Here is an 11,681-nt window from a genome sequence, read left to right on the forward strand (position 1 = left end):
TTTAGTATATTTGATTTCTTCCTAATTTGATCAGGGTACTTTAAAAATCTGGGAGTTTGAGATTTCCAATTCTCAAACAGTTACTTATAAAAATGTAATTCAATTTCTAAAGCAGAGATGTCGTATTCTTTCAGCTGTCGATTTTCAAATGAATGGCCAACCTGTAAAATTGACGAATAAAATTTCGCTGCCGTCAAAGGTCTCTAAGTTCAAATCATTTTCAAAACCTCAGGTGTTGAATGTTCAGACCGAAATTTCGAAATGCGGATGTGGTTCATAAAGCCATTTGTTGTATTTGTGCCCTAAATTTAAATCGCTGTCCATAGATGACAGGAGGCTATTTTTTCAAGCAAATAAGCGTTGCTTTAATTGCCTATCCAGTAATCATTTGCTAAACAAATGTAACTCTACTAATTCCTGTAAGCATTGTGGCTCTAAACATCACTCTTTAATACATCGCCACAACAAAACAGGAGTTAATACTTCATCGGGAGATTCTGTTCAAGACAGTATTCCATCTGCTAGTGCACAAACTTTTACTCAAGATTCATCCTCTTTGCGAGGTTCTCAAGTATTGCTTTCCATAGCCGTCGTTCAAATAAAGGATTCTGGAGGTCAATGGAACTCGGTTCGATGTCTGTTGGATAATGCCGCCACTCACGACTTTATTAGTGAGAATCTGATAGAAAGGTTAGGATTACAAAAAATTCCTACCGATGTGGAAGTCAGAGGCATCAATAACAACAAAACAAATTCTACTAGTTTTGTGAGGATCTGTATTAGGCATTCTGTTCAAAGCAATGTACTTTTTAATTTCAATTGTTTAGCTATGAAAGTTATCGCCAGTAATACGCCTCCTTTTTCCTTTGACATTGAAGACTGGGCCATTCCCCCTCAAGTTAAATTAGCAGACCCTAGTTTTTTTTTGAGAGTGCACCTATAGATCTTTTATTAAGTGCTGATGTGTTTTGGCAAGTATTATTACCTGAGAAGGTACAAATTATGCCTAATGTGTTTGCTCGTAAAACTAAGCTGGGTTGGATTCTCACTGGGCGTCTTCCTAAGAATTCTATGACTATTAAACCCCAATGTCATTTCATTTACGCTCAGGATCAACATAATCTGGAAAGATTTTGGAAATTGGAAGAAATTTCTTCAGATTGCCTTCAACTCTCTGAGCAGGAGCAAGTTTGTGAACAACGTTTATAAACAAACTACTTTTCGAAATTGTGATGGTAGATTCGTGATCCAACTTCCTCGTGTCTCCAATCCCCCTGTCTTAATTAATACTAAGCCTCGTGCTCTTAAGACCTTGATAGCTATCGAATCGAAATTTAAGAATGCCCGTCTTAAACTTCAATATACTGAATTCATGGAAGAGTAGGAAGCCCTGGATGATCAAGGAATTTCTTTAAATGATACTCTTTTGACTGCTCCTGCTATTCAAGTTGATTTATCTATTATCTTGTTGAATTTTAGATTATTTCCTGTCGCGGTGATGGCCGACATTCAGCAGATGTATAGACAAATTCTGATTGATCCTGCTCAACGTGACCTGCAAAGGATTCTTTGGCGTGATGATCCTAAGAAACTACTAAAGGTCTTCAGGTTAAAATCTCTAACATATGGATTGAAACCTTCTGCTTTTATGGCGATCAGAACTCTTCACCATCTTGCTAAATTGGATGGTCATCTCTTTCCTCCTGAGGTAAGTCAGGCTCTAACTACGTCCTTTTATGTGGACGATTTCTTGTCTTCTTGTCAGTCTCAGAGGCCACCCAGGTTGTTAAGGGTTTGGTTCAATTACTTGAAGGTGGTGGATTCGTATTACACAAGTGGTGTTCCAATCACGACCAATTTCTAAATACCTTTAAGGATAGAGATCTGATTAATGATTGCGTAAAAATGCTTAAGGAAGAAACTACCATCAAGGCTCTTGGTGTATATTGGAGTCCTAAGCAGGACACATTTACTTATAAATTGACGCTCTCCGCAGAGTCACCTACCACTAAACGTCAAATCCTTTCAGAAATTGCAAAAATCTTTGACCCTTTGCAATATTCAGCTCCCATTATTGTCTTGGCTAAACTTTTCATGCAGGAGTTGTGGACATTGAAAACTACTTGGGATGAAATTGTGTCCTCTAGTTTTCTTCAAAAATGGATTAAATATAGAGACAGCCTTCTTGAACTTTCTAATATTTTTATACCTAGAGTTCTCATTAAGCATCCCCCGCTGATATTTTGGAACTTCATTTGTTTTCTGATAGTTGTGAAAAAGCATACGGGTCCTGCGCTTACCTTGTCTCAAGAAACGTACCATCTTTTTCCAATCTTGTGTCTTCAAAATATAAGGTAGCTCCTTTGAAGGTCGTTTCATTGCCTCGGTTAGAACTTTGTGCCGCCCTACTCGCTGTGGAATTGTCTGATAAACTACTTCAAGATTTAAAGGTCCATATTTCTCAAACTTTTTTCTGGACTGACTCGACTATCTTCTTGTCTTGGCTCGCTAAGCCTTCATATCATTGGCAATCTTTCGTGTCTCACAGGGTTGCTAAAATTCAGGAACGAACTTCAGTGGACTCCTGGCGTTACGTTCCTACTCGCGAGAATCCTGCTGATGTGATTTCTAGAGGTTGTAGTCCTAAGCGTTTAGCTAACCTTGCTTTATATTGGCACGGTCCTACTTGGCTTATTCAATCTACTTCTCTATGGCATAGCTATCCTAATTTAGAGTCTGTTGAGCAAATTGAAGTTCGCAGAACTTTAACTGCCGCGCATGTTGTCATTACAACCTATCCATTGCTTCAAAGATTTTCCACTTTTCACAAGCTCGTAAGAGGCTTATGTTCTCAGATGGAAATTTTTTGTACTAGATCAACCTCTAAGGTCTCGAGAATTTCTAACTGCCTTGGAATTAAGGACAGCTACTAATAAAATATTGTTTTTAGTGCAACAAGAAGCATTTCGATTACTCAGTAAAGGTATTCCCCTTACCTTGATCACGATAATCTTTTGCGAGCGGGTGCTCGGTTGTCTTCTTCCATTTTATCAGAGGATAAGAAGCATCCCACCATCTTACCGTATAAACATCACGTGACCAAATTGATTATAAGACAATTTCATTATCAGCATTTGCATGCCGGTGCTCGCACTTTGTTATTCGTGAACATTATTGGACCATTAACGGGATTCATGAGGTTAATTCCGTAAATGTGTAAAATGTTTTCGTGCCAATCCCATCCCTTCATCTCAGCTTATGAGTGATCTACCCTCATTTAGATCTCAAACCTGTCGCCCTTTTGAGTTCACCGGTGTGGATAATGCTGGTCCATTTTCCTATAAAACTAATCCTCAAAGGCCTTCCTCTAAGACTTTAGGTAAGGCTTATGTCGTTCTGTTCGTTTCCATGGTTACTGGAGTTATTCACCTTGAGCTTGTTACCAGTGCTTTTACTTCCTATTTTTTAGCTGTCTTCTCTCGATTCTCTTCGCGTAGAGGGTTGCCCTCAGAAGTTTGTTCTGACAATGCTAAAACATTTTGTGGAGCTTGGGAAGAATTAAAGCGAGCTATTGCTTCTTCCTCATCTCCGCAGGAAATTCAAAATTTTGCTTATTTAAAAGGATTTAAGTGGAATTTTATCCTCCCATATCGGCCCCACCATGGAGGCCGATGCGAAACCTGTGTCAAACTTCTTAAGCGTAATTTAAAGAGAACTTTGAATTCATCTTTCCTTATCAAGAATTTAATTCACTCCTTGTTTTGATTGAAGGTGTAATAAATTCTAGGCCACTTACCCTTTTATCTCAAGATCCTCAAGATCTTTTTCCCTTACTCCTTCACATTTTTTGATACGGCAATCGTGGCCTCCTCTCCTCCGGCGCTGCTCCGGAGACTGGATTTATCTCTGCCAATTTTGTGGAGGAAGGTAGAGGCTGCTCGTGATAGATTCTGGCGGCGTTGGCGTCTGGAATACCTGGAGCAGCTTCAGGTAAGGAGTAAATGGAAATTGAACAACCCACCATCAAAGAAGGCGACTTGGTTCTTCTCCGGGATCCGAGTCCTCCTTTAGTATGGCCACTGGGTAGAGTTGTTCAATTTTTTCTGGGCAGGATAAAAGGATTCGGGTGGTAAGGATCCGCACTAGTAATGGATTCTTTGTTAGACCCGTTACGTTAGTGTGCCCTCTCCCTCTTGATAGTTCTTGATGAATTTGTAATCTTTATCTTTGTAAGCCCCGAAAGAATATTTTTTCTTTTTTTCCTTCCGCCCTTCCCCCAGTATGGTTCATGCGTTCAAGGACGTACGATTTGTTGGCAATTTTCGCTAGTTTCGGTACCTCTCCTATTTGTCTGACTTAGTTGTTTCGTTCTGGTTACTTTTCGTTAATTGATTACAAGTTCACTTGGACGTGTCACAGGTCATACGAACTCTGCTTGTATATTTTCTTTCTTTTCTTGTTAGCCTTACGTCATTCTTTCTTGGTTGTTGATTGGCTGCATCACCTTGACATGACTGTTGACGTCACCGGTAACTTTCTTTTCGATTGGTACCGCGCTTTTCTGTCTTTTCATTGGTCATTTCTGTTATTTGCGTTTAGTCTTTGCTATATTAATTAATTAGTAATTTTTAAAATATTTTTTCTGGGCTCCCTTTTCCTCACTTCTTGTTACATTTAATGTACATGTTTGTAATTACTTCCGTTAGTTTTACAGCTCTATATTGCGTCCTATCTGGAAACTTCCACAGCGCTATTTAAGGATCAAGCCTGCGGGATTGCTGCGGGTCTGGCCGGAATCGCCGCTAGTACTGTACGTCAGCTCCTATGCCGCACTTTCATTTTGGCAACATACTTGCCGCACGCATCTGGAATAGCGGCTTCTCGTCAACATGTACTTCACTGCATTCTGCTCGCCTTTCGCTCATGTGTTGAGCGCTACAGTACTCGTCAATCAGCGTAGCTGCGCACGATGTGGCCTTTGCCGGCCTTTGTATTTTTCACTTCAGACATGAAATGACCGCCTGCCTAGGCTTTGATTTTCTTTGTACCGAGATATGCGCTAATCTGCTGAAATTTTATTGACGATTTTAACCAGTCGTGTCTAATGTACATATTTTATTTATATGTCGGCTGGTTCGTCTATGAAGGTTATTAATTGCAGCTTACTACTGGATAATGAAGCCGCTGGACAGAGGTCCTTTGCAATTTTCCTACTCCCCGGTGGAGAATTGAGTGCTGTAAAATCCAACTTAAGAATTTCTGATGGAAATTGTAACTTTACTGTGTAAACCTTTGTTATCGAAATTTCGTACATTCAATTTGGTATTTCTGATAACTTTAATATTTATCTAATTAGTTCATGTTATTTTACTTTAATTATCGGTCTGGTTCTGACCAGCCTTCAGATTAATGTGATCACTCAGATATTCCGATTTTCTCAGGTGTCGTAAGACAACAGTCTCACATATACTAGCATTTTTATACGCACAGCCTGTGGATACTCTCTGCTCAAGGCCTGAGCTTAATATCATAATCAGTCATTAATTATTGTTAAAATGTCTCCAGTCTTTATTGATATCTCTACACTATTAACATAATAAATATTTAAATGCTGATCCCTTTTTTTCCCCGAGAAACTTGGTAACCCCCTCCAGCCTTTCCTTGTTTTCTCCACAGGGAGCTCGCCGCTCATCTATGATTCAGCTAGCAATTGGCGCGCTGCTGGTTTCACTTGTCCACGGAGCGCGCCGCTCATCTATATTCAGCTAGCAATTGGCGAGCTGCTGGGTTCACTTGTCCAGGGAGTACGCCGCTCATTTTCTATTCCGCTAGTAATTTACACGTTTGGCGTCGCAGGTTCACTCGTCGAGGGAGCGCACCGCCAATCTTCTACTCCGCTAGTAATTGGCGCGCTGCTGGGGTCACTTCTCCAGGGAGCGCGCAGCCCATATCCTATTCCGCTAGTAATTGGTACGCTGTTGGGTTCACTTGTCTGGGGATTTAGCCGCTCAACTTATATTCTGCTAGTAATTGGCGCGCTGCTGGGGTCACTTCTCCAGGGAGCGCGCCGACCATCTTCTATTCCGCTAGTAGTTGAGGCGCTTAGCGTCGCAGATTCACTTGTTCAGGGAACGCGTCGCTCATCTTCTATTCCGCTAGTAATTGGCGCGCTACTGGGTTCACTTGTCCAGGGAGCGCGCCGCCCATCTTTTTTACCGTTAGTAATTGGCGCGCTGCAGAGTTCACTGGTCGTCGGATCGCGCCGCTCATCTTCTATTCCGCTAGTAATTGGCGCGCTACTGGGTTCACTTGTCCAGGGAGCGCGCCGCCCATCTTTTTTACCGTTAGTAATTGGCGCGCTGCAGAGTTCACTGGTCGTCGGATCGCGCCGCTCATCTTCTACTCCGCTAGTAATTGGCGCGCTGCTGGGTTCACTTGTCCAGTGATTGCCCCGTTCATCTTCTATTCCGCTAGGAATTGATTCGCTTAGCATCGCAGGTTCACCAGTCGAAGGAGTCCGCCGTTCATATTCAATTCCGCTAGTAATTGACGCGCCTAGCGTCGCATGTTCACTCGTCCTGCAGCGTGCCGTTCGTCTTCTATTCCGCTTGTAATTGGGGCGCAGATGTGTTCACTTGTCCAGGGAGCGCACTGTTCATCTTCTATTCCGCTACAGATTGGCGCACACCTGGGTTCACTTGTCCACGGAGAGCAGCGCACATCTTCTATTCCGTTAGTAATTGACGCGCTTGCCGTCGCAGGTAAACTTGTCGGGGGAGCGCACCGCTCATCACCTATTCCGCTAGTAATTGGCGCGCTGCAGGGTTCACTTGTCCAGGGAGCGCGCCACCAATCTTCAATTCCGCTTGTAATTGGAGCGCTGATGGGTTCACTTGATCAGGGAGCGCGCCAACCAACTTCTCTTCCCCTAGTAATTGGCGCGCTGCAGGGTTCACTTGTCCAGGGAGCGCCTGCCATTTTCTATATTCCATTAGTAAGTGGCGCGCTTCTGGGTTCAGTTGTCGAGGGAGCGCGCCGCTCATCCTCCATTCCGCAAGTAACTGGCGCGCTTCTGGGTTCGCTTGTCTAAGGAGCGCTATGTCCATACACTATTCCGCTTGTAATTGGCGCGCTGCTGCGTTCAATTCTCGAGGGAGGAGGTCATCTTCTATTCCGCTAGTAATTGGCGCGGTGCTTGGTTCACTTGTCGAGGGAGCGCGCCGCCCATTTTCTATTATGCTAGTAATCGCCGCGCTGCTGGGTTCACTTGTCCAGGGAGCGAACCGCTCATCTTCTACTCCACTAGTAAATGGCGCGCTGCTGGGTTCACTTACCCAGGGAGCGTGCCGCCCAATTTTTATTCCGCTCTTAATTGGCGCGCTGCTGGGTTCAAGTGTCTAGGGAGTGCGCCGCTCATATACTATTCCGCTACTTATTGGCGCGCTACTTGGTTCCCTTTCCCAGGGAGCGCACCACTCATCTTCTATACGCATAGCAATTGGCGAGCGGCTGGGTTCACTTGTCCAATGAATGCGCCCCCAATTTTCTATTCCGCTACTAATAGACGCGCTTAGCGTCGCAGGTTCACTTGTCGAGGGAGCGCACCGCCCATCTTCTACTCCGCTGGTAATTGGCGTGCTGCTGGGTTCAATTTTCGAGGGAGGAGCTCTTCTTCTATTCCGCTAGTAATTGGCGCCCTGCTGGGTTCACTTGTCCAGTGATTGCCCCGTTCATCTTCTATTCCGCTAGTAATTGACTCGCTTAGCATCGCAGGTTCACCTGTCGAAGGATTCCGCCGTTCATATTCTATTCCGCTATTAATTGACGCGCATAGCGTCGCATGTTCACTCGTCCTACAGCGCGCCGTCCGTCTTTTATTCCGCTTGTCATTGGCGCGCAGATGTGTTCACTTGTCCAGGGAGAGCAGCGCACATGTTTTATTCCGTTAGTAATTGACCGCTTGGCGTCACAGGTAAACTTGTCGAGGGAGCGCACCGCTCATCACCTATTCCGCTAGTAATTGACGCGCTGCTGGGTTCACGTGCGGACGGAGACCCTCATCTTCTATTCCGCTAGTAATTGGCGCGCTGCTGTGTTCACTTGTCGGGGGATTTAGCCGCTCATCTTATATTCTGCTACTAATTGGCGCGCTGCTGTGGTCGATTTGTCCAGGGAGCGCGCCACGCATCTTCTATTGCGCTAGTAATTGACGCGCATAGCATCGCAGGTTCACTTGAGGAGGGAGCGCGCCGATCATCTTCCATTCCGCTAGTAATTGCCGCGCTGCTGGGTTCACATGTCCAAGGTCTGCGCCGCTCATCTACAATTCCGCTAGTAATTAGCGCGCAGCTACGTTCACTTGTCCAGGGAGCGCGCCGATCATCTTTTATTCCGCAACTAATTGGCGCGTTGCTGGGTTCACTTGTCCAAGGTCTGCGCCGCTCATCTTCTATTCAGCAAGTAATTGACGCGCTTAGCGTCGTATGTTTACTCGTCCAGGCAGCGCACCGTCCGTCTTCTATTCCGCTAGTAAGTGGCGCGCAGATTTGTTCACGTATCCAGGGAGCGCGCTGCTCATCTTCTATTCCGTTAGTAATTGTCGCGCTGCTGAGTTCACTTGCCCTGGGAGTGGAACGCTCGTCTCCTATTCCGCTAGTAATTGACGCGCTTAGCGTCGCAGGTTAACTTGTCGAGGGATTCCGCCACTCACCTTCTATTCCGCTAGTAATTGATGCGCATAGTGTCGCAGGTTCACTTGTCTGGGGAGCGCACCGCTCTTCTTATATTCAGCTATTAATTGACGCGTTGCTGGGTTCACTTGTCCAGATAGAGTGCCGTCCACCTTCTATTCGGCTAGTAATTGGCGCTCTGCTGCGTCACTTCTCCAGGGAGCCCGCCGCCTACCTTCTGTTCCCATAGTTATTGGTGCGCTGCTGGGTTCACTTGTAAAGGGAGCGCGATGCTCATCTTCTATTCCGCTAATAATTGGCGCGCTGCTGGGTTCTCGTGCCCAAGGAGCGCGCCGCTCATAATCTATTCCGTTAGTATTGACGCGCTTAACGTCGCAGGTTCACTCGTCCAGGGATTGCGCCGTCTATCTTATATTCGGCTAGTTATTTTCGCACAACTGAACCCAGTTTTGCGCCCCTCATCTTCTATTCCGCCAGTAGTTAACGCGCATAGCGTCGCAGGTTCACTCGTCCACGTTGCGCGCCGTCCATCTTCTATTCCGGTAGTAATTGGCGTGCTGCTGAGTTCACTTGTCCATGGAGTGCGCCACTCATTTTCTATTCCGCTAGCAATTAACGCGCTTAGCGTCGCAGGTTCAGTTGCCGAGGGAGCGCACCGCTCATCTTCCATTCCGCAAGTAATTGGCATGTGGCTGGGTTCACTTGTCCAGGGAGGCTCCACCCATCTTCTATTCCGCTAGTAATTAGCGCGCTGCTGGGTTCACTTGTCCAGCGAGCGCACCACTCATCTTCTATTCCGCTACTAATTGGCCCGTTGCTGAGTTCAGTTGTCCAGATAGCGCGCCGTCCATCTTCTATTCGGCTAGTATTTGGCGCGCTGCTGGTTTCAGTTGTCCAGTGATCGCGCCGCTCATTTTCTATTCCGCTAGTATTGACGCGCTTAGCGTCGCAGGTTCACCTGTCGAAGGAGTTTGCCACTCATCTTCTATTCCGCTAGTATTTGACGCGATTTGCGTCGTATGTTTACTCGTCCAGGCAGCGCGCCGTCCGTCTTTTATTCCTCTAGTAATTGGCGCGGAGATGTGTTCATTTGTCCAGGAAGCGAACTGCTCACCTGCTATTCCGCTACTGATTGGCGCACTGCTGGGTTCACTTATCCAGGGAGTGAACCGCTCATCTCCTATTCCGCTAGTAATTGGCGCGCTGCTGTGTTGGCTTGTCCAGATAGCGCGCCGCTCATCCTCCATTCCGCCAGTAGTTAACGCGCTCAGCGTCGCAGGTTCAGCTGTCAAGGGAGTGCGAAGCTCTTCTTCCATTACGCTAGTAATTGACGCGCATAGCGTCGCAGGTTCACTTGTCGAGGGAGCCCGGCGTTCACCTTCTATTCCGCTAGTAATTGATGCGCTTAGTGTCTCAGGTTCACTTGTCGAGGGAGCGCACCGCTCATCTTCTATTACGCCATTAATTGGCGAACTGCTGGGTTCGCTTGTCGAGGGAGCGAGCCTTATATCTTCTATTCCGCTAGTAATTGGCACGCTGCTGTGTTCACTTGTCCAGGGAGCGCACCGCTCATCTTCTACTCCGCTACTAATTGGCGCGTTGCTGGGTTCACTTGTCCAGATAGCGCGCCGCTCATCCTCCATTCCCCTAGTATTTGCCGCGCTTCTGTGTTCAGTTCTCCAGGCAGCGCGCAGCTCATCTCCTATTCCGCTAGTAATTGGCGCGCTGCTGTGTTCACTTGTCCAGGGAGCGCGCCGCTCATCATCTATTCCGTTAGTAACTGACACGCTTTGCGTCGCAGGTTCACTTGTCGAGGGGGACCGCCGCTCATCTTTTTTTCCGCTAGTATTGACGCGCTTAGCGTCATAGGTTCACTCGTCCAGAGAGCGAGCGCGCGGTCCATCTTCTATTCGGCTAGTTATTGGCGCACAATTGAGGCAGTGAGTGAGAGAGTGGGCTATGCCATAGTTGGATGAAACTGAGATATTTAGAGTTTTGTGTTTGTTCTAATAATGAGAGAAACATTCCTATTAACATATAATTTATTGTTTACCATTTTAAAGCATACATTTCAAACTCTTTAGGAAAATTATTTACAGGGTGTAATTCCATCATTTAACCGGATCCTTAGGCCCTTTCGACCTGCAAACATGCAAACAAAATAACCTTGCATAACTACCTACAGATTCGCTAACAGTACTTACCCAAGAATTGCCTTCATTACCCGGTTACTATAAAACTTGTATTCCTTTATAACAAATACTAGCAGTTACCCGCGGCTTCGCTCGTGTGGATTTCGTAATTTGATAGAAGTAATCGTTACTACGACATTATCTGAAAATCCCTAAAATATAAAAACTCACCGAAAATTGAGTATCATTCGCCAGAGAAAGTTGCTTTACGTCGCACTGACAGAGACAGGTCTTACGCCGACGATGGGACAGGAAGTGGCTAGGAGTGGGAAGGAAGCGGCCGTGGCCTTAAGGTACAGCCCCAGCAATTGCCTGGTGTGAAAATGGGAAACCAGGTAAAACCATCTTCAGGGCTGCGGACAGTGGCGTTCGAACCCACTATCTCCCTAATACTGGACACTGGCCGCACTTAAGCGACTGCAGCTAACAAGCTCGGTAGAAAAACTCTTTGTAAACCACATTTGTTTTATTGCCTTTCGTGGCTAATATGACTATTCGAAATAGAACTGTACATGTAAAAAAACAGTCTTCTCTCAAGTCGAAAATAAAACATGTTTATTATTAAAGGAGGCTACAAATACCAATTTTCACGTCTGTAACATCTTCAGTTTTTGAGATATCAGTATCCTAATAAAAATAATTCATCTCCTTTTTCACCTGCCCCCAAAGTTGATTTTCTCCAAAATATGCACACAACGCGTTCTTATTTAGACTGATAAGTCAGCAAGAATGCAGTGGAATTTACCCAAAGAGGAGAATTAACTAACATTTGAGTAGAAGGCACGTATATTTCACATAT

This window comes from Anabrus simplex, chromosome 4 (genome assembly GCF_040414725.1).
Source record: "Anabrus simplex isolate iqAnaSimp1 chromosome 4, ASM4041472v1, whole genome shotgun sequence".
Taxonomy (NCBI): Eukaryota; Metazoa; Arthropoda; class Insecta; order Orthoptera; family Tettigoniidae; genus Anabrus; species Anabrus simplex.